A 24,075-nucleotide genomic window follows, 5' to 3' on the forward strand; every position below is an offset into this window, starting at 1 on the left:
TGCAAGCCCTCATTAACTCACACCTGGACTATTGCAATAGCCTTCTAGTTGCTGTCCTTGCCTCAATTCTCTCTCACTCCAGAACATCATCCACTTAGTATTAAGGTGATGTTCCTTAAATTCAACTTGAGTAGTTCCCTATTATTATAAGGATCAAATAAAAAAATCCCTTCTTTGACTTCATGCCCTTCATACACTAGTCCCATCCAACTTTTCCAGTCTTCTACCATTTTACTTCCCTCCCTGTACTCAATCAAGTCAAATGTGATATCCCACCTTTCCAACTTGTGCATTTCCCCCATGGTTGGAATGTTCTTCCTGCTCACTTCACTTATTTAAGTCTCAGCTAAAACCCCGCCATTTTGTAATAATTCTTTTCCAATACTCCCCTAATAATAGTGCCATTTTATGAGATTAATTTCAATTTGCTCTGTATATCATCATCATCATCATCATAATTGCTAACATTTACATCCTTTGTGCTAGGTACTATGCTAAGTACTTTAGAGTTATTTTTAGGAATTATTTTCTTCAGTGAGCTTTTGGACATCCTTTTCCATTTGGACAATTTTGCTTTTTAAGGCATCCTTCTTCTCATTGGTTTTTTGGACCTCATTTGCCATTTATGTTAGTCTATTTTTAAAGGTGTTATTTTCTTCAGCATTTTTGGGTTCTCCTTTAGCAAGATGTTGACTCATTTTTCATGATTTTCTTGCATCATTCTCATTTCTCTTCCCAATTTTCCCTCTACTTTTCTTACTTGATTTTCAAAGTCCTTTTTGAGCTCTTCCATGGCCTGAGACCATTTCATATTTTTCTTGGAGGCTTTGGATGTAGGAGCTTTGACTTTGTTGTCTTCTTCTGGATGTATGCTTTGATCTTCCTCATCACCAAAGATGTAAGAAAATATCCTTTTACCAAGAAAGTAAGCTTCTAGAGTTTGATTTTTCCCCTGTTTGCTCATGTTCCCAGCCAATTACTTGACTTTTGAGCTCTTTTTAAAGTGAAAGATGTACTGCCCCAAGCTTCAGGGGTTTTCTGTAGCTGTTTTCAGAGATATTTGTAGAGACCTGTAAATGTTCTGTTCTTCCATAGGGGTATGATCAAAGGAGAGGTGTTTACTCCTGGCCTGTGCTCTCATCTGTGAGTAACCACAAGCACTCTTTTCAGCCTTGGAACTGTGAGGATGATTCCCTCTCCCCAGCAGTCACAAGTTCTACCATACCAGTGCTCCTCCTTGCCCCAGGATTGCCACCCAGGACTGCAGTCCAGATCAGCTGCTTAATTCCCCCACCATCTGTAGGCTGAGAGCTCCAGAAGCAGCCACTGCTCTGGCAGTGGCTGCCCCTGCCCTGGGGCTGGGGCTGGACCATGCTTTTTTTCACCCAGGTTAGAGACCTTTTCCACTGACCTTTGAAGCTGTCTTTATTGTTTGTGGGTTGAGAAGTCTGGAAACCACCACAGCTGAGAGTGATTCAGTGCCCTAGGCCTGCTCCAGCCTTGTCTGTGCTGGTATGGCCCACTCTGGGCAGCAGTCCACTCAGAGCCAGGTGCAATAGACCCTTCCTGTCAGCCTTCCAAATTGTCTTGGGCTGGAAATCTGTTTCACTCTGTCATTTTGTGGCTTCTGCTGCTTAGAATTTGTTTAGAGTCATTTTTATGGGGTTTAGGGGGAGAGTTCAAGCAAGTCCCTGTTTCTACTCAGCCATCTTGGCTCTGTCCCTGGAGTTATTTTGTCCTTTGATTCTCGTAACAATCCTGGGAGATAGATGCTATTATGATCCACATTTAACAGATGATAAGGCTTGTTATCTTGTTTCTACATAGTTGTTTGCATGTTTTTTCTCTCATTAGAATGTGAATTTGAGGGAAGCTACTATTTTTACTTTTTTTTCATTGAAAACCTAGTGCCAAGCAGATATCAATAAATGCTTGCTGATGATTTACTAACTGTTATTTGACTTGCCCTGATGTGAACATCTAGGATCATAGAGCTAGAGCTGGAAATGACCTTAGAGATCATCTAATCCACCATCAGATCTTTCCAACTCCATGCCCTGTGTTCTATCTACCATACTGCCTAGTTGTCTCTGGGAATAGCTGACAGTTCAGTTTTGTTGGGTTGTAGAGTAACTGAAGGGATGTAATATAAAATAATGTTGGAACAGAGTGTTAGAGCCAGATTAAGAAGCTTTTAAGAAGAACTTTTAAGAGTATTACTTTATCCTACTAACAACAGATAACCACTAAAGGTTTCTGAGCAGAAGTGTGACCTGGACATATTTGTGACCAGGAAATATTATCTTGGAAGCTGTAAGAATGACGGATTGAAGAAGAGACAGAGAGCGAAATCTGGGGAACTCCCTAGGAGACTGTTAATACAAGATATGAAGATGGCCTGAACTAGGGTAGTGGCAGTATAAGTGAGGAGAAACTGATGAATGTGAGTGATACTGTGGGGCAAGAATTGACAGAGCTGGTCAATTAATGAGATATTGAGAGTGTGGGAGAGGGAAGAGTCAAAGGTGATGTTGATGATATTACGCTAGGTATCTTGGAGAAAAGTGGTTCCCTCAAAAAAAGATAAGGAAGTTTAGGGTAGGGGGAAGAATTAGTCAATGCATTATATTTTGTACATGCTGAATTTGAGATGCCACTGAGTCAGCCTGGTAGAGATGTCCAGTATGCAGTTGATAATGGGGGATAAAATTCAGAAGAGAAATTATTAATGGACATATTGATTTGAGATTCATATGTGTAGAAGAGGTCACTCAAAGGGTTAATGGAGAGAACAGAAACAACCTTGGTGGATGCCCAACTTGTCTCATAATTATAATTAAATCAAACTTATAATAAGAATTTTGCTAACAACAGAATTTTAGTAATATACTTATATTGTATTCAAATGAATTGCTGTAATCAAATCAGAAAGCATTAAATTGTAGAGCTTTTCTTAATGGAAGTAGCATAAGCAATGGAATTGCTAATTGACTTTGGGAATAGCAATACTTGAATTCCAATTTGATAGAAGAAAGTGATGAAAATTCTTGGTTCTATACTTTATTACCTCTCTCTTTTATGTGCAGTTGCATTTTGATCTATTAATATTGGTTTAAATTTGCATGATATATCCTTGAAACTTTTATTAGACATTTCCCAAATGAGCTAGATATGAGACCTACCATGGATATTTTTAATTGGTCAGTATCATTAAATTACTATTTGAAGTATTTATTATTCTGTATTTCTCAAATATACCATTAGCTTCTTCCATATAAACCCATTTACCTTATTTCCCTGTAGGTATAGTTGAATAGTTGACCTGACACTTTATTGAGTATATTAGCAACATTATGACCCTGAGTTTTACCAGATTGAGGGACAGAAACAGTTTTAATTTATCAGAAATTTTAGTTAGTCAGCATTGTGTTTTCATATATCTAAACTATATGTATAAAGAAATACTTCAAGTATCTTTAATTTCACTTTTATGGTTATTTTCTTTATCAATAAACATTAAAAATTCCCTCTGAATGTAGTCACCTGATCTTGTTTTTTAAAAAAAAATCACCTTGAGGTCAACCCTTTAGAGATGAGGTTTTCATCTTTATCTTCCACAAATTCTCCACTTAAACTCTCATTTAAAATACCCAAATGCCCCATACTTACATAAAAATTATGCACCATCCTGCATGATCTTATTTTTTTAACTTATTTTATTTTCAATGCGTAGAATAAAACAAGTATTTCCATAACACAACACAATAAAAAAGATGATTGCAAATGAAACTGCAACTCTACCATGTGTAACTCTCTAAACATACAACAAAGCTATCTTGTAAATTTCTTTCCCTCCCCCTTTTTTTTCTTCCTTCCTCACCTCCATCCTAGAGGTGGCTACCATTACACACACATACATGTGTGTGTGTGTGTGTGTGTGTGTGTCTGTAAATTTATTCTATAAATAATTGTATGTATCAGTTCTTTCTCTGGATACAGAGACCATCTCTCTTAATATGTCCTTTGTTTTTAATTTGTGCATTTATAATAATCAAAATGACTTAGTCATTCAAAGGCATTCTTAAAAACTATTTCTGTTACTGTAGAAAATGTTCTTCTGGTACTGCTCACTTGACTTTTTATCATTTTGTACAGGTCTTTCCACATCCTTCTAAGATCATTGAGCTCATCATTTCTTATAGCACAGTATTCCACCACAATATTCACCACAACTTGTTCAGCCATTCCCCATGTAAAGAGAATCCCTGAAATTTCCAGTTCTTTTCCATCCCAAAGAGAGCTGCTATAAACATCCCATTCACATTCCAAGTTATAATCACTATTTGTGAATTTCCCTCCCTCCTATTTTTACTCACTATTTTCTTTCTCAGTCACTACTTTTACCCTATCTCTGTTATCTTATTTTCTCTCTTACACTCCCACCCCTCCACTTCACCCACCCCTCCCAAAGTCCCCCTTCATTACCTCTCCACATCCCTAGTCTCAATCCACATATCCTTCCAAAAGTCCCCTAATTCTCTCTCCTCACTTTCTCAAGTCCCAATCTACATATCCCTCTAAAAGTCCTCCCCCACCCTGTCCCCCAATTTTCTCACCTCTTTACATGTTCAAGGGACTTCTACACCTTTCTAGATGTACATTTTTTTTTTCATCTGCAACCCAGACAAGAGTAAGGGCCCAACATAACCAGCCCTCCAACCCCACCTACTTCCTCTGTATTCTTCCTTTTATGACCTTTTATAATAATTGCTCCCTTTTACCTTTTTGTATCCAATTTTGTTTTTAGAATCACCCCATCATACACAACTCAGCCCCAACCTTTCTTTCAAACTACCTTAATAATGATGACAGTTTTCAGAATGCTAACATTTTCATACACATACACACACACAATTTGACCTTAATGAGTGCCTTATAATTAGCCTTTAATGTTTTCCTTATATTTTTTCTGGATCTTTTATATAAAATTTTCTAATGACCAGTATGATCTTATGTAATTAAGGTGCTTAGTCAATTACTTTTCATATATAGTGTTCATCTTTCTATGGAAGGAATTTGATATAAATGAAAGTACATAAAAATGAAAGCAGAGAGAAATTGAAAAAATAAAGTCAGAAGTAGTAGAACTGTTAAAAAAGGAGAGAGTGAAGATAGTGGTTTGGGAATAATAAGAAAGGATCATAGATATCTCAACTATGAATATTCAACAACACAGGGCAGAACATTAAAATGCAGACTTAAACACAGTATTTGGAATTCTTGAAGCCAAATTTATTTTTTAGAAATGCTTCTATGTTTAGAATTCAGGATCTTTATTTGTATAAATTTTTAAAGATCATTATTTAAGTGTTTTTGTCCTAATTCTTATTTTATAATGAAACTTGAAAAAGAGAAACAACTATTTTCCTAAAGACGTACCTCCCTTTTTCTCACTTTGTTGTCCTTTTAGCCACTGATAACCGCTAAAATTAAACCTCTGAAACTCTCAGTGCTAAGCTCACAGATTACAAAAGAAGGAACTGATCTGCATTAGTAGGGGATTTTTTTTATCACCAGAAGCTACAGCTAACCAATTAAATTATGAGTCCAGTTGCTATACCTATTCCTATCTACTGTACCCAGGAACTAGGCTAAGCAATTGTCAGTGACGAAAAAAAAATGAATAAGCCATTGCCCTCCAAGAGCTTACAACTGGTAGATAGGTTAAAATATATTTGAATGAACAAGGACAGAACAAGCTAAAATGGTTTAAATGCCATAAGAAAGCTACAAGGTCAGGGAAATAGTCTACTTCCATTTCCCATGGAGAAGACCCATTTCTCCTCCCTTGTTTCACTACTTTTTTCTCTACCTCATTTTATCTGGATGCCCAGGATTTTCAGAGCAATCTCTCTGGTCTGGCTGAGGTAGAGAAGTCAAATTGCTCCTGTGTCACTACTGGCGGGATTAAATGTGTGTGTGTGTGTGTGTGTGTGTGTGTGTGTGTGTGTGTGTGTATATATATATACACATACACATTTAATATATATATTATATTTAATAATATATAATAAATATATTTATTTATTTATTTTAAATTATTTCATTTCATTTTTTTGTTGGAGGGGGGAAGGCAGGGCAATTGGGCTTAAGTGACTTGCCCAACGTCACACAGCTAGTAAGTGTGTCAAGTGTCTGAGGCTGGATTTGATCTCACATCCTGCTGACTCCAGGGCTGGTGCTCTACTCACTGAGCCACCTAGCTGCCCCAGCAAGATTAAATTTATAAAGAATTTTTTAAACACCTATTCTATATCTCTGTTGCAGTTGCTAGGCAAATGCTTGAATATTGTCATAGGGTCTTGTTATTAGCCATCCATGTGCTTCTGGGTTTCGTGTTCCAATTTAATTCTCTAACACAAAATCTGTGAATCTCTTTTTTCTGAAGTACTGACTGACTCATTGCTGTAGGACATGTACAGGCCATCATCTGAGAGTTTTGTATTAACAAGTAGTGATATATGTAGAAAAGAGTGATGGCAATCTAATTATCACCTACTCCTAAGGAGGCTAGTTTGGATAAAGCAGCTAAAATAGTTCAGCCATTTTGCTTTGTGGAGTATTTCTTTTATGATTTATATTCTAAGTTGTAAAAAAGTAAAAAAAAAACCCCACATTTGTCTTACATATGTCAGTTTTCTTGTTGAAGACTATGTATTCTCTGCAAAACAGTGCCAATCTCTGTAGACTTCTTGTAATGAACTAAAAACAGCTGCATAAATACAAGAATAGCAGATCAAACAAGGCTTCACCAATTAAATCTCAGTGTTTGAGGCTAGAACAGTAGAACCTGTGTATGTACGGGGGCTCTTAATTTATGTTCCCAAAAGGAGGGGGAAAATCCTGCCAGAGGCTATTCATATAAAACAAATCCACAATGACTGACACAATCCTAATTTTAGAATTCTTTAGTTCTGGATGTTTAATTTAAAAATTCAGTCTCAGAAAAAGCATAATGCTATACTTGCAAGGGCACTTTGCTTAGTGTCACAAAAAGCAGAATTCTAGAGCTGTCTCTGTCTTCCCATAGCTATGTGATGACAGCTTTAACTTTATAAAAGTTTATAAAACATATTTTTATTTATTCATCAAATATTTTCCAGTTATTTGTAAATTTTTAACAAAGCTTTAAAAAATTAATTCCATGCTTTACCTTTTTTTTTATTTTTAAACGCTTTGCACATGAAATGAGGTATTTGAAGGAGAAAATTTCTAAAGTTCCTTTAAACCTTTCAGTATAAATTTTGACCTATTCCAGAAGATAATGCAATTTTTGCTTCATGTTTTCCATGAAAATTTTTCAGGGAACAGAAGAGAAGTGGCCTGTGTCTCTTAGACATTGCTAGTGGCTTGACCTCATGACCATTTACCCTGATTCATTTGTGTAAATAACACAAATGGGAAAATTTTATTGACCTGGGAGTTTGTAACCAAATGGATTTCCAGCCAAATTTTGTAAGAATTGCATTGTGTATCCTAAAGCTTACTGACTTAAAATGGAAAAACTCATACATGCATAGCTTCCAAATTCACCTTGAAGCATGAAGTGAAAAACCTGAGCCAGCTCCAGATTCAAGCGTTTTTATTCTCCTCTAAAATGACAAAAAAATACTTGTAGGAATATTTTTCAAAGAAATTCAGTAATTCTAAGAGATAGTTCAACATGAGCCTTATTGAATGACTTCTAATTGTACAATAAAAGGAGTGTTTGCATAAAAAATAGAATTGCTTCTTTTTCCTGAAGATACACCTTTTGCTATTCTTCATCTAGACTCATAATTCTCTGTGGTATTTTGTTGCTGAGTAGGTAGATTATTCTGTAGTCCCTAGTGTTATTAACATTAATAGAATATGTAATACAGGGCATAGATATCTTGTTTATTAAAGTTCATGCTCACAAAAATTCCATTTTAGCAATATGTCAATCAGCATAATATAGGGGAAAGAGAGCTGGGCTTAGAATCAGATATCCTGGGTTTAATTCCACCTCTATTTTCTACCTATGTAAATTTGACAAGTCATTAATATCTCTCCAGGTCTCACTTTCCTTTTCTACAAAGTAAGGCCATTATATTAGACACACAAGATGCCTTCAAGTGCTATAGTTTCATGATTTCCATCCATTTAATAAGCATTTATTAAGCACCTACTATATGCCAATGAACTCAATTATATACTGGAAATATAGACAAAAATAAAATGTACCTTGCCTACAAGGGCTTTATATTTTACTAGGGGAAAACAATATTTCTAAAGTCAATTGAAATTATTGTTGTTGTTGTTGTGTTTGTCCTTCATTCTTAAAGAGGACCATGACATCAGGGAAATGATGACATGACTTGAGGTTGACTTTGTTTTGAGTGAGGGAGGGCCGTGCAAGGTCACTAGCCTCACTTTCTCCTCCAGAGCCATCTGGGTCCAGTGGCCTGATAATCACCAGGATGACTAGAGATGGCCCAGGATGCATTGGGAGACCCTGGCCCTTTCAGGCTAAGGTCTTTTCAGCTTCTCAGTTCTAGTGAGGTAATGCCCATTCACCCATTCAGTGAGTAGGCCTCTTTAAGAAGTTAATTAAGGGATGGCCCCTGTAATCGAAACTCAAAGAAAAAAAAATGAAACTGGGAGGGGAAGACCCTCAGTGTTCCCAGCCAAAAGAGAAACAGATACTATTAGGTATTTACGTTCACTCTGTGCTAGGAGGGCAGGGATCTATTGTTCAATCTATGAGCTCCAGAGTGAATTGGGTTTAAGACTTGATTTTTGAGAAATAAATCTAGCCAGTAAACCCAAAGTTAAGGAGGCAGCCTTCAGCGCTCGAAATGGAGCACCAAGGGGAGGCAGAGGCAGAGGCTACTTGTAGGTTGTGCTTGTCCTTCATTCTCGAAGAGGACCATGACATCGATGAAATGATGACATAACTTGCAGTTGTCTTTGATCTGAGGGAGGGAGGGCTGTACAAGGTCACCAGTCTCACTTCCTCCTCCAGAGCCATCTGGGTCCAGTGGCCAGATATTCACCAGGATGACTGGCGATGGCCCAGGATGCATTGGGAGACCCTGGCCCTTTTAGGCTAAGGTCTTTTCAGGTTCTCACTTTGAGGGAGGTAATGCCCATTCAGTGAGTAGACCTCTTTAAGAAGTTAATCAAGGGATGGCTCCTTTAATCAAAACTCAAAAAAAAAAAAATCAAACTGGGAGGGGAAGACCCTCTGGGTTCCTGGCAATCAAATATGAGATTGTCACTTTCATCTAATCTACTCACCTCATTTCAAAGATAAGGAAACTAATGCCCAAAGAAGTCAAGTGACTTACTCATGGTCACACAGGTAGCATATGGTAGAGAGTTTGAACCATGGTCTCTTCTACAAATGTGTTGCTCTCTCCACTACACTACTCTGGAAAGGCTTCCTATAGTAAACCAGGAATGCAAAGAGGTAAAAATGAAGGAGGAATATATTCTAGTCACTATTTAGCTCTGATTTAATTTTTGCCTAGCAAAAAATATGAATTTGTTTTTGGTGGGGAGTGAGGCCATCAGGGTTAAGTGACTTGCCCAAGGTCACACAGCCAGTAAGTGTCAAGTATCTGAGGTCAGATTTGAACTCAGGTCCTTATGACTTCAGGGCTGGTACTCTATCCTCTGTACCACCTAGCCACCCAATAAGACAAAATTTAAAAAAATGTTGTCATACCCTTCAAAATAAAGGGTATATTTATATATATATAAAATATATTTGTAGTTTAAGGACTATGTCGTGAAGTATCTTGTACTTAAATATTTACTTCAAGTCAGTTTGCAGAAAGACATCAACAAGGGGGTCTGAGAGTGGACTTTTTCTTGACAGGTTTCTGAAAAAAGTCCATTTTAGTTTGGTTTACAAGTCTAGGTAGACAAATATTTCTATAGCATATACCCATGTAAAGTGACTTTGTGATTATAATTTGTTAGTTACTGAAAATACATCAGAAGTATATACTATTAAGTAATTTATAGTGAGAATTATGTTTTCTTGATGAAAGTTGGACTTTATTTGTGACTTATTAAAGATAACCCTTTGTTGTGTAGTGTTAATATGAGGACACTAGAGGGAGTTCAGAGAAAGAATCAAACAAGAAAATAAAGTTAAAAATACTGTATCTTCTTTTTTAATTAGAAAAAAAATAAAGAAAGAAATGTGGTACCTGAATCTAATGTAATTAAATTATTTCTTTTCCTGTTATTAACCCAATGATTACTCACCTTTTGCAAAAAAAGTGGGGAATATTGTCAAATTTTCTATAAAAGAATCTTTCTTGACTTAAGTGTTTATAAAGTGTCATGAAAGATTTGTTGTATTAAAAGTAGATATATTAAAATATTTCTGGGGAAAATAGTTACAGTTAATGCAAAGACTTATATGGAATATTGGTCTTAAATTTAGTTCTCATTCCTTTGAAGTCAAATAAAGGAGCTCTGCCTTCAAGGAAGGCTCCATTAAGATTTTCTTTAAAATCTTAAATCAGACTGATTGTATAAACTTCTCCCTACTCCCTGTCACTATCCTATGGTTAATAAATTCCTACTTCCTGCTTCTTTCCTGCCTGTGATTAAGAAATATAGTCAGCCCTGGCATCTTTATCCTCCATCCCGTCACCACATTCACATTCCTATCCAGCGTAGTTCACCTTTACCTATAATTACCCTATATTTTCTATCTCCCCTTTTACTCTCTGGGATTCTTTATATTAGTAATAAATTTTCCTTTATTCTTTATATGTTCTTGGGTGGCTAAGATTTTTGTGATCTCATAATTGTCTAGACTGATGGTCTTTTCTTGTTTCTGATCCTTCTTGATCTCTATGCTGCATTTGACGTAGCTGACTGCCCTCTGATCCTGGATATGCATTCCTTTTTGAGTTTTTTTTAATGACATTACTTTCTCCTTGTTCTTCTATCTGACCACTGCTCAGTATTCTTTGCTAGCTCAACAAAACTTTTGTTAGTGTTCTACAAGCCCTCTCCTCTCTTTTCACTCTCTATAGGTGACCTTATTGGATCCTATTGGTTTAAATATCATCTCTATGCAGATAGTTCACATATGTTGTTGGTTGTCCTTCATTTTGAAGAGGACCAGTGACATCACAGGGTGATGTGCTGTTTTGGATGAATTTCATTTAAGTGAGGCAGAGTCACACAAAGTCATCAGGCTCACTCTCTCTTCCAGAATCATCCTAGTCCAGTGGCAAGACAAAAATCAGGACAATTGGTGATGGCCCAAGATGCAGCTGATGTCCTTGGCATCTTCACTCTCTGACCAAGCTCTAAGAGCTCCACAGTGCCTGCTTCAGCTGCCTTTACAGTCTTTGGAATAAATTGTTCTCATCCACCCATTCCACTGGGGGGAAGTCTTCACATGCTTGGAGTAGATATCTCCCTAATTCACCAATGGGTTTGAGACCTGTTGGTTACTTTCAACCTGATTTAGCCCATCTACCAAGATGGTTTTACTGTGGTGTAGCTATACTTTAACTACAGCAAGTAATTATGCTGGCCAGACTACAGTTTCTTGGAGTCATGGGTTAAAGTTGGGTGGAAGTAGACCCCAAAAGTGGATGAGTGGCCCTGAAAAGGGCTTGGCAAGCTCTCACACCAGAGGTGCTAATCTTTTCTGAACACTCCATACATCTAGGTGGCAAAGTAGATAGAGCTCTGGGTCTAGAGTCAGGAAGATCTGAATTGAAATCTGGCATTAGACATTTACTAGCTGTGTGACCCTGAAAAAAACCACTTAACCCTGTTTGCCTCAGTTTCCTCATCTATAAAATGAGCTGGAGAAGGAAATGGCAAAACTTCTTCAGTATCTTTGCCAGGAAATCCCAAATGAGGTCATGAAAAGTCAGACATGACTAAAACACTTGAACAATTTACAAATGTATATATCCAGTCTCTCCCCTGAGCTTCAGTCCCATGTTACCAACTGCCTATTGGATGTCTGAAATTAACTGACCTGGAGAAATCTCAAACTCAACCTGTCTTACACTATTATCTTTTACCTACATCCCCTGCCCCAAAACTCTCTTCCAAATGTTCCAGTTGCTGTTAAAGGAACCACTAATCAACCAGTTTTAATTTTTTCTATCTTATCCAGAAAGATTACATGAGAATTTTTGTCAAATAGTTTGTGGTAACCTCCAGTTCTACTATTTTAACAGCACTATGAAGAAAAATAACCCAATGCATATTTATATATGCATGCAATTATTCATGTATGTATGTGTCTGTATGTAAGCATGTATGTATGTGAGAGGCAGCTGGCCTTGATATGTATTCAATTCCTGTGTCTTACATATACCTTCCTAGGTTCCAATTACCCAGGTTCATAACTTTGATGTCATCCTCAGCTCCTCAATTTCACTCACACCATATAACCACTTAATTGTCAAGTATTTTAATTTTTACTTTACCATTTGTAAATAACTTAGTACAGTGCTTACCACATAGTCAAGATGTAACAAATGCTTCTTTCTTTCCTTTCTTCTTTCCATCCTTCCTATTGGTATATCTAACATTTCTATAACTATATCAGAAAAATACAGAGACAATGGATATCTTTTCTTAACCCCTGATTGTATCAGTAAAGCAAGATTCATGACCTTGAGGATGACCATGAACATGTTGAATGGTTCAGAATCACAAAGTATGAAAAAATCTCTATGTGGAAGGCAGAGGAAGTATAACATCTATTTAGACTCCAGAGGATAAAATCCCAAGACCAATAACCCCAATTCAATATAGCAGTAATTATATTGCAAAACCAGTAAACCCACCTCAATATAGCAACAAGAAAATTATAACACAGTATTACAGCAAGGAACCAAGTCATCTTGTAACCTTCCACCATGCTAGGGCTTTCCTGTAAACAATAACTCAGGAATCCTGACTTTCTGCTCAGCACTCTCTTCTGCAGCTCTGTCCCACTGGCTCTCTCAATGTCTGCTCTTCAGTGCCCTCTTGATGTCTGCTGCTTCAATGTCTCCTTCTCAGTTCTGCTGCTCTCAGTTCTGTCCCTCTTCAATTCTGGTTCTCTTACACTCTGGGCTCTCCTTATATACAGTCCTAGCTGGGTGTCTGGTTGGCTAGAACTTAGGTCTCTGATTGGCTGAATTCATGATTGACTAGAACTCAGTGCACATACCATTGGCTCTGATCTTAGCAACTCCCCTTAGAGCCCTGAGGGCTTCACACCCAAATCAGCTTAGTATTTGGTAAGTAGGGGCTTTAGGCCTACTTACAAAGATATAATCAAGGTTTTCCACCTAGCCCCACCTGAGGCCTATTGAATGGGTGGGGAAGATCTTTGATACATTACACTGATTTTGTTGGGAAAACTTCTAGTATTTCTGTACCTCAAATAATGTCAGTTCTTGCTTTTCAATAGCTACTGTGCATCATCAGGGAAAGTCTACTTAATCTTATTCCGTTAAAAAAAGGAATGAGTGTTGCATTGTGTCAGGAATTCTTCTAAACTTTGTGATTTTACTTTTTAAATTACTATTACTTATTATCTTTATGCTTTTTGCTAACACTAAGTAGTTCCTGTGGTCTTGGTAAAAATTCAGACTGATTACATTGGATTTTGTAAAAAAAAAATAAAATAAAATAAAGAAAGCAAAAACAAAATCAAACCCAAAACAAAGCATATTGCCACGTCTTTTTTAATATTTTTGCACAACTTTTCCATTAGTGGTATTGTCATATAATTGTCTTTCTCTGCTTGAGTTTTTTCATAAAAAGAGTTTGGTAAGGCATCACCTCTCTCTATTTTTTGTAAACAATTCATATAATACGAGTTAGATATTCTTTAAATATTTGATAGGATTTACTTGTAAATCACTCTGGGACTGCCCCACCCACTTTTGGGCATTTGTTTATAGCTTATCCAATTTCTGTTTTTGAATTAAGCAGTTTAGATATTCTACTTTATGTCATGTCAACCTTGGTAATATGTGTGTGTGTGTGTGTGTGTGTGTGTGTGTGTGTGTAATATGTGTGTATGCATATATACACATTTTAGTCACAAGAACCATTCCCAACATATATAATTCTCTCTCTCTCTCTCTCTCTCTCTCTCAGACACACACACACACACACACACACACACACACTCACACACAAACACATATACATGCTATTGCTTATTAGATGGCACTTATAAAGAACATCAACGTTTGCAAATGACTTTACACATGTTAACTCATTTAATTATAATTGTGTTAAGGGTTTTAAGTTCCAATTTAGTGTACTTGTTTATTAATTCTTTATGCTTTAGCACATGGTCAGCTTTTGTGAAGATGATAAGGAAAGCTGAAAAATAGGTGTACTCCATGTACTTTCCATTAAGGAATCAACAAAGATCTTTTTTTCTTAGTTTTCTTTCTTCCTTAGCATTTAACACACTGCTTGAAATATAGTAGGCACTTAAGTGGTAACTGAATAAGTATGATTTTTCCCAACTCTATTGTATCTTTTAAAATATCCTCTCCCTTCCTCCTTTCAACTCTAACCCACTCTCAAATGTTCCTTGCAAAACTCAGATAAGAGTATAGTACAAGACTTATTCTTTTTGTAAAAATATTTTTATTTTTCCCAATTGCATGTAAAAACATTTTTAACATTTATTATTTTTTAAAAATGTTGAGTTTCAAATTTTTTCCCTCCCTCCCCTCTCATCTCATTGAGAAAGCAAGCAATTAGATATAAGTTATACATGTACAGTCACATAAAACATATTTCCATATTAGTCATGTTGTAAAAGAAAGAACAGTCAAAAAACCCCCCAAAAATAAAGTTTTCAAAACATGCTTTGATCTGCCTTCAGACACCATCAGTATTTTCTGGGAAGGTTGATAGAATTTTTCATCATAAATCCTTTGGAGCTGACTTGGATCATTGTATTGCTGAGAATAGCTAAGTAATTCACAGTTGATCGTCATACAATATTGCTGTTGCTGTGTGCAATGTTCCCCTAGTTCTGCTCATTTTACTTTGTATTGGTTCATGTAAGTATTTCCAGGTTTTTCTGAGAGTATCCTGTTCATCATTTCTTATTGATCATGACTTGTTCAGTCATTCCCCAATTGATGGGTATCCCCTCATTTCCAATTCTTTGCCACCACAAAAGAAGCTACTATAAATATTTTTGTACAGAGGTACTTTTCCTTTTTTTTAAACTCTTTGGGATAAAGTCTTAATAGTACTGTTACTGGGTCAAAAGGTTTTGTATCCCTGTCGGCATAGTTCCAAATTGCTCTCCAGAATGGTTGAATCAGTTGACAACTCCCAACAATATTGCATTAGTGTCTCAATTTTACCACATCCCCCCCATATTAGCCAATCTGATAGGTGTGGCATGGTACCTCAGATTTTTAATTTACATTTCTCTAATCAATAGTGATTTGGAGTATTTTTCATATGGCTATAGATAGCTTTGGTTACTTCATTTGAAAACTGTCTGTTTATATCTGTTGACCATTTATCAATTTGGGAATGACTTGCATCCTTATATATTTGACTCAGTTCTCTATATATTTGAGAAATGAGGCCTTTATCAGAAAAAAAAATTGCTGTAATTTTTTTTCAAAGTTATGATTGCTCTAAATTTTCATCCAGGCTACTTCCCCAGCCCATTTATTCTTCTCTCATTCTCCTTGCACTATCCAGCCTCAAAAGTGTCTTGCTTTTAACTACCACCACCCCCATTCTTCCTTCTATCACCCTCCCACTCCCACACACCTTCTCTTCTCCCCTCCGTCTCCTACTTTCCCGTAGCTTAAGATAGATTACCATACCAAACTGAGTGTGTATTTCATTCCCTCTTTGACCTAATTCTAATGAACGTAAGGTTCAAGTGCCTTCCCCCACTTCTCTCACCTTCCCTTCCAATATAAAAGTGGCTTTCACACCACTTTTACATGAGATAATTTATGCCTTTTTACCTCGTCTTTCCCCCTTCTTCTTGTGCATTCTCTTTCTCACCCATTAATTTAATTTTTTTTTTTAGAAATCATCCCATCATATTCAACTCACACCTATGCCCTCTGTTTGCGTATACACCTTCTAACTGCCCCAATCATAATAAAGTTCCTAAGAGTTACAAGCATCATTTTCTTATACAGGAATATAAACAATTTAACCTTATTGAATTCCTTAAGATTTCTCTTTCTTGTTTACCTTTTTTATGCTTCTCTTGAGACATGTATTTGAAAGTCAAATTTTCAACTCAGCTCTGGTATTTTCATTAGGAATATTTGAAATTCCTCTATTTCATTAAATATCCAATTTCCCCTAAAAATTATACTTAATTTTTTTCTGAGTAGGTGATTCTTGGCTGTAATCCTGTCTCCTTTGCCCTCTAGAATATCATATTCTGAGAACTCTGATTCTATAATACAGAAATTGCTAAATCTTATATTATCGTGACTGCGACTCCACAGTATCTTAATTGTTTTTTCTGGCTGCTTGCAATATTTTCTCCTTGACCTGTGAGCTCTGTAATTTGGCTATAATATTCGCAGAAGTTTTCATCTAGGTATCACTTTCAAGAGGTGATTGATGGATTCTTTCAATTTCTATTTTACCTTCTTATTCTAGAATATTGGGGTAATTTTCCATGATAATTTCTTGAGAAATGATGTTTAGCCTCTTTTTATAATCATGGCTTACACTTGAAAGTCCAATAATATTTAAACTATTCTTCCTTGATCTATTTTCAGGTAAATTGCCTTTCCAAAGAAATATTTCATTTTTTTCTATTTTTTAAATCTTTTGATTTTGGTTAGTTGTTTCTTATTGCCTAACGGAGTTATTAGCCCCCACTTGCCCAATTACTTTTTAAGAAGTTCTTTTCTTCAGTGGATTTCTGTGCCTCTTTTACCATTTGGTCTATTCTGTTTTTTTAAGGTGTTGTTTTTTCAGTATTTTTGTGTGTGTGTGTGTGTGCCTCCTTCACTAAGCTGTTGACTCATTTTCATTATATTCTTGAATAACTCTCATTTCTTAAGTTTTCCTTTATCTTTCTTATTTGATTTTTAAAATCCTTTTTGAGCTCTTCCAGGAATTCTTTTTGATCCTGAGACCAATTCAATTTTTTCTTTGAGACTTTAGATGTAGCAGTTTTGACTTTATTGTCTTCTTCTGAGTTTGTGTTTTGATCGTCCATGTCATCATAGTTAAGTTCTAGGGCCAGGTTCTTTTTTTGTTGCTGTTTGCTCATTTTTTTTCCAGCCTATTTGTTGATTTAACTTTATTTTAAAATTAGGCTCTTCTACAAGAGAGAAGAGGGTACTGTCCCAAGCTTCAGGTTTCTTGTGCAGCTGTTTTTAAAGCTTCTTCTGGGGAGGTGGGTTCTGTAAATTTTCACTTCTTCTAAGATGGAATGATCTAAAGAGAACTGTTTACTATTCTTATGGCCTGTGCTATACTATCTGAATGACTACAAGTACTCTTTTCTGCCTTGGAGCTATGACTAGGATCTTTACTACTCTGAAGCTACAAGCTCTGTTGTGCTAATGCTCCTCAGCCTAAGACCACAACCTAGGACTGTCACCCAGGACTGCAGTCCAGGTCCATGTATGGGTAATGCAACAGAGTCCTGCTCTCAGTGCCAGCAAAGGGACTCCTATAATTTCCTTATGACAAGTTGTCTGACCCCATTATCATCTGTGGGCAAAAGAGCTCCAGAAGCCATTGCTGGTGATTCAATTGTCCCCAAGGTCTGCCGCTGGCTTGCTGAGGTCTTGCCAGGGCATTACTTGCTCTGAACTGCACTCTATTCTCCACCCCTCATCCTGCAATGGATGTTTTCTGCCAACCTTCTAAGATTTGGGGGGCTTGAAAATTCTTTTCCCCCATCCTTTTGTTGGTCCTGACACTCTAGAATTCATTTTGAGGCATTATTGTAAAGCTGTTTGCAGGGGAATTTGGGAGAGCTCAGATGAGTTGCTTTTCTCTGTCACCTTGGTTCCACACCCCAAGACATGTTTCTGAGGAATACATGCTGACTTTGGAAGATACACCATGTGCGTACTGCATTGGGTCTGCTACGTTTCATGATGAAACATGAATATTCATGTTAGTGAACATATACCACTTAAATAATGGCCACATGATTTTATTGCTAAAAGATGAACAGTTTTATGATCATATGTATTTTCACATAGAGGCTATATAGCTATATTGCTAGGTTTTAGGCTAAGATAGACATATATTACTGCAGTACCTCTTTTGGTTGCCTGAAAGAACCAGGATAGATTTTTTATGCCTGTGTAAAAATGGTGGGCAGGGGTAGGGTGAGCAGGGAATAGTGAATTATACCATGATTATGCCTGGCCATTATTTTCCTTTGCCAGGGGATATTGAGTTTGACTTTCAGCTGCATATTGAAATATGCATTGAAAACTACCTTTGCAGGTTTAAAGGTAAAGTTGAACCAAGTCGTTTTAATAAGGACTATGAGAGCTGAAAGTCCCTTGTCGAACATGAAAATTATGTTTTGAAATATGAGCTTTTTATGTGGATTTTTAAAAAAGTCCATTAGTTGTCTCATATGTCTTCTTTTAATATGTTATGCTTTATTATTCTGAATCACATAATATAGTGAAAGTCTGAGATTTCATGCAACTCTAACAAAAATGGTTGCTTTTTTCTCTTTCTTTTCTTATCTCTCTCTTCCTGTTTTCCTTCCTTCTCCTCCTTTTTGCTTTTCTTCCATTTTTCTTCCTTCCCTCTTTTTTCCCTCCTTCACCTCCTTCCTTCCTCTTCTTTCCTTCTTTCTTACCTTTTTGCCTTCTCTTCTTTTTTTTTTCTTTAAACAAATTTTCTTTTTTTAAACAAATTTTAAAGTATCATCTGATTTGGTAGTCATTTTTATTAAAAAATCTGGCATACATGCCTTGCCTATTGTATTCCTTTGTGTTAAATTGTAGAGAATAATCAAAAGACATTTTCACTGAATCCAATTAATCATTCTACTAAATCCCAAGTTGCGAGTCATGCTGAAACAAATGAGCAAAGAATTAATTTAGGAGTAGTAGAATAATGACACACAGTAATAGATTTACTGCAAATTAAAATGTGAACAACTTTTATGTCTTTTCCCATCTGCCTTCCTCAGAGCTTAATGAACTTGAAATAGAAAAAAAAAACTTTTAAAGAATCACATATAAAAATACATTCTTTAGGCCATTTAAAAAATCTTTCACCTAGAAATGCTGTTTTTCCATTAGTAAAAGATGATATAATAAAAATTAAAATGACTGAAGAGATCATGTTATTTACTGCCAATTTTTCTTGCTTAAAATTATGTATCCAAATTACCCTTCCAATGCATCACTTTAAAATTGTTTTAAAGTGTGAAGAGTCAATGCAGTGTGACTGAATGATTTAGAGTAAAGTTTTCCAATTGTATTATCAGGAAACATTAAGTTCTCATCTTACTTAATGTCTCCATATCACTATCAACTTTAACTTGTTGAGCTACTCTTATGCTACACCAGGTATAACATAAAGTTTTACTGAAAAAAAAAACAATGCTACCTGTCTAGAGTGTATAATTTACTTATCAATGATACCAATGGACAAACATAAGTATGACATTGAGTGCTACGAAATTCATGTTAATTAAATTGTGAAAGACACTAATAGTAGGAGACTTTAATGTTCCTGTCTCAGAGCTGGAAAAACTTAACAGAGAGATAAAAAAAAAATACACACACTTACATTTGAACAAACTGCTGGATAATTCAGAACTGAAAGATGTTTGTCTTTTCCTAATAGGCACATTAAAGTATATATGTATTTGTTAGGATCACATGGCATCTTTACAAAAATAGGCTATCTAACAGAAGAGAAAAATGAGAAATAAATGCAATAGGAAAAATAACCAAACAGTTAAACCTACCTTTTGCAGGTAACAATGTATTAAAAATAGGAATCAATATAGAAAGCAAAAGCAAAAGAGACCAACCTAAATTGAGATTTAATAAAAAATACTGAAAAATGTATGGATAAAAGAACAAGTCATATAAGTGAGCAGATAGCATATCAACTTTTCTCTAATGCAACAAGAATGATCCTCAGGGGGAAAAATGTTCCTCTAAGACATACATAACAAAACAGAAAAAGAGACAGTTAATGAACTGATTTTTTTTTTAATTTTTAGAATTATAAAATCAACAAAAAGGCAATTATAAAACAAAAATCTTGAAAATTAGAGCAGAAATTGATAAATCAAAACTATTTGTATTAATAAACTGATAAAGTGCTGACAAAACTAAATGTGGCTCTTTTAAAAAATGTACAAAGCTGACAACAAATTGGACAACCTTATTAAAATGAAAATGAAATAGAATCAAATTAACAAAATAAAAATAACAAGGTGAAATCACAATAGCGAAAAATAAAAATAATTCTCATCACATATTACATGTGGTTAAATGCCTCAAAACTGTGATTTTTTTTAAAAATAGAGCATTATTTAAAATATAAAGTGGTCAACAAATGGATATTAATCCAATTTTTAATAAAGGGAATTGTATTAGATCTAAGGGAGCTTATTAGGGAGGCATATTAGGAGGGTGCAAGAGGAAAAAAGAGGGATAATCCTCAACTAGATAAATTTTAGGAAAATTCTATCAAACTTTAGTGGTCAATCAATAATTGTCATACAAATCAATCTCAAAAATTGAAAAAGAAAGCATTTTTGCCATTTTTAGGGCACACCTATTATCCTAATAACTAAATGAGGGAAAGCTAAAGTAAAGAAAGGGTACTATAGACATAGCAACTAATAAATTTTGTTATAAATCTTAAATGAAATCTTGAGGAAAAGATTATAACAAACTTTTTTTTAAAATTACTATGATCAAGATTTATACCAGGGATGAAAGGATGACTTATCACTAGGAAAACAATAGAATTAATCATTAAATAGATGTGGGGAGAAAAACCATTGACAAAATAAAAAAAAATAATTTAGCCTAGAAATCCTACAAAGAATAAAAGCAAAAGTTTAGATCATACATAATTAATTAATAAATACTATTCATTTTCTACCAAGCACAATTTTAAAGCAATGATGTTTTATTTCCCTGGTATAATTTGACACAATTCTGGAAATTAAAATAATAGCATTAAGACAATAGAAGTAAATTAAAAATGAGCAGAATTCAAAGAGTAGAGGGAAAATCATCTCTATCTGCTGATGACAAGATGGCTTACTTAGAAACGTCTGCAGGGTGTTCCTAAAGTCTGAACACATAGAAAATGGGGAGTTATTGCATCGAGCTCACATGAATCTTGCAAAGCACATCAACCTTTGCATCACAAATGATGGAAATCATATTGAAGTGGCTATTTGTTAATATTCCAATTAAATAAAATGTTGAAAATTTCATTCATTTCATTTCTTGAAAATATGCATTTTTGCTTATGTGTCCAGACTTTAGGAACACCCCGTAGAGTATCGACAAGGAAATTAAGACAATGAATCACTTTGTTAGCGTAGTAAGTTACAAAATTAATTCTGTAAGTGAACTTTTCTATATCCAAGAGAAAATGATATAAAGAGATATCTTAATCAAGATACCTACAAAATGGATAAAATACCTCAGAGTCAATTTATCAAATCATATTTAGGTGATTTGGTATATGATTTGATATTTGGTATATGGTATATTCTATATGGTGTTTGGTAAATGATTAAATCAATGTTTATATTGATACAATTACAAATTCCCCTTACCAAAACAATTATATGAATATTTAGTGCCCATCTTGACCCGTGCTCATATAATAAAAATAGCAGTACTACCAAAATTATGTTTTAGATTATTGCTATACTAATCAAATTATCAAAGCAATACTTTATATAGATAGGGAAATAATAACTAAGTTCATTTAGAGGAAAAAAAAAATAAAACTAGAACCTGGGAAATGAAAAAAAAAACACCAAGCATCTAGAATGCATAGAATTTCTAGATCTCAAGCTGCATTATGAACAAATAATAATGTTTGGAAGTAGTTAAAATATAGAGAAGTAAATCAATGAAACAGAGTAAACTAGGAACATTTAGAAACAATTGATCTCAAGAACCCAGTGCTCAAAAATTAGCCAGGAAAACAGAGCTCTTAATGAGAAAAGGGACCAGACAGTAAGGTAATTGAAAGTTCTTGAGTTATAAAGGGGTAACTCAACTGTTGCACCAGTTATGCTTAGCGGCCCCCTATAGTACACCTTTAAATATTTCTCCTTAAGAAATTCGACTTCCGATCCCCGTGGTCGCCCCCACCTCCCTCCTCGGGTCTGGATCTCAGCCCCGCCGCTGCTGCCCCGGCTGCTGTGCCCTGCGGCCTGGGCCCCGAGCCCTGCCACCCTCCCCACGCTGCCGCAGCCACCAGTGCCTTGGAAGACCTCCTGGGAGGAGGAATTGCCAGCGGGGCAGGGCCCACGAGCCGCTGCATTCTACAGCCTCACCAGAGCGCGCCCAGCCTATGCTCGTGCATGTGGAGGGGCTTCACATCGAGGGGGACAAGGCCTTTGCCGAATTCCTGACGGATGAAATTAAAGAGGAGAGGAAAATCCAGAAACACAAATCTCTCCCCAAGATGTCCTGTGATTGCGAAATGGGTGTGCAAGGGACATAAACCAAGTTAGTACCGAGATTAGCTGGCCAGAGGATCGCGGTCACATTCAACATTAACAACAGTATCTCACCAACATTTGACAATGAGCCATCAGAGGGACAGAAAGTCCAAGAACAGCAAGAGCCTGAACTTATATCAGCTCCAAACTTCATGGTGGAGGTTGTGAAAGATGATACCAGGAAGGCCCTGGTGCTAAACTGACACTATCCAGAGGATGAGGTTGGGCAGACAGAAGAGGATCAGAGTGACATCTTTCAGGCCACCACCAAATCAGACTGGAAGGATACAAACTACACGCTCAACACGGATTTCCTGGACTGGCCCTATACGGCCACTTGATGGACTTCCTGGCTGACCGAGGGGTAAACAATAGGTTTGCAGAGGAACTGGTAGAGCTCAGTTCAGCTTTAGAGCACCAGGAGTACATCAACTTTCTGGAAGATCTGAAAAGGTTTGTGAAGTATCAGTAGAGAGGCCTCAGGCTGGGAGCCCCTGATGTGCATACAGAGCCCTTCCTTCAGAGAGAATGTTATCTAGAAGCGATCATGGAGAAAGTGCTGTAAAATACAGTCAGGCATAAATTATGTTCTCTAAGCGTTTTATTTCCTTTGCTGGCATTTTTGTACACCACCGCAGAATGATGAGAAATAAAACCCTTGGACCCCTCCAAAAATAATAATCGAAAGACATATGTGACCTTAATATTAAAGATTTTAGTATTAGAAACAGAGAAACCAATCAGGTATCCTCCATAGCTACAGCAAGGTGGTAAATGCTTAGCTGAAATATAGAAGACAATTAATTACAAAAGAAAAAATGGAAAATATTAGTTGCCTGAAATTCAAAAGTTTCAATTGAACAAAATCAATAAAACTATGATTAGAAAGGAAGTGACCCAATAGGAGGAAAATATGCATTGGATGACTCTGATAATGGTGTAATATCCAACCTACATGGACAACTAACAGAAATATATCTGACCAATACCAATTCCCCAGTAGGTAAGTGGTCCACTGTTCTGAATAAACAATCCTTAAAAAAAATGCAAACGGTCAACAACCAAAGGAGAAATTGTGCCAACTCACTAATAATAGCTGCAAGTATAAATGAAAACAACCCTGATGTTTGACATTATACCCCACAGTCTGGCAAAGATGACAAAGGGTTGTGGAAAGATAAGTACACAGATTCATTGCTGGAGAAGCTGTAGATTGATCTGACCATTGCAGAAAACAATTTGGAATCTTATGAAGAAAGTGTGTAAAATGTCCCTACTCTTTTACCTAAAGTTTCCTCTGCTAAGCATATCCTCCCTGGAGTTGAATGACAAAAAAT

General features: G+C 35.9%; 1 pseudogene; it reads left to right on the forward strand.

Moving 5' to 3' along the window:
• The window catches only part of LOC118847297, a 36,643-nt pseudogene extending 13,433 nt beyond the window's left edge, over positions 1-23,210 (forward strand).
• Positions 23,211-24,075: the final 865 nt, after the last annotated feature.

The sequence above is a fragment of the Trichosurus vulpecula genome, chromosome 4, assembly GCF_011100635.1.
Source record: "Trichosurus vulpecula isolate mTriVul1 chromosome 4, mTriVul1.pri, whole genome shotgun sequence".
NCBI classification, from domain to species: Eukaryota; Metazoa; Chordata; class Mammalia; order Diprotodontia; family Phalangeridae; genus Trichosurus; species Trichosurus vulpecula.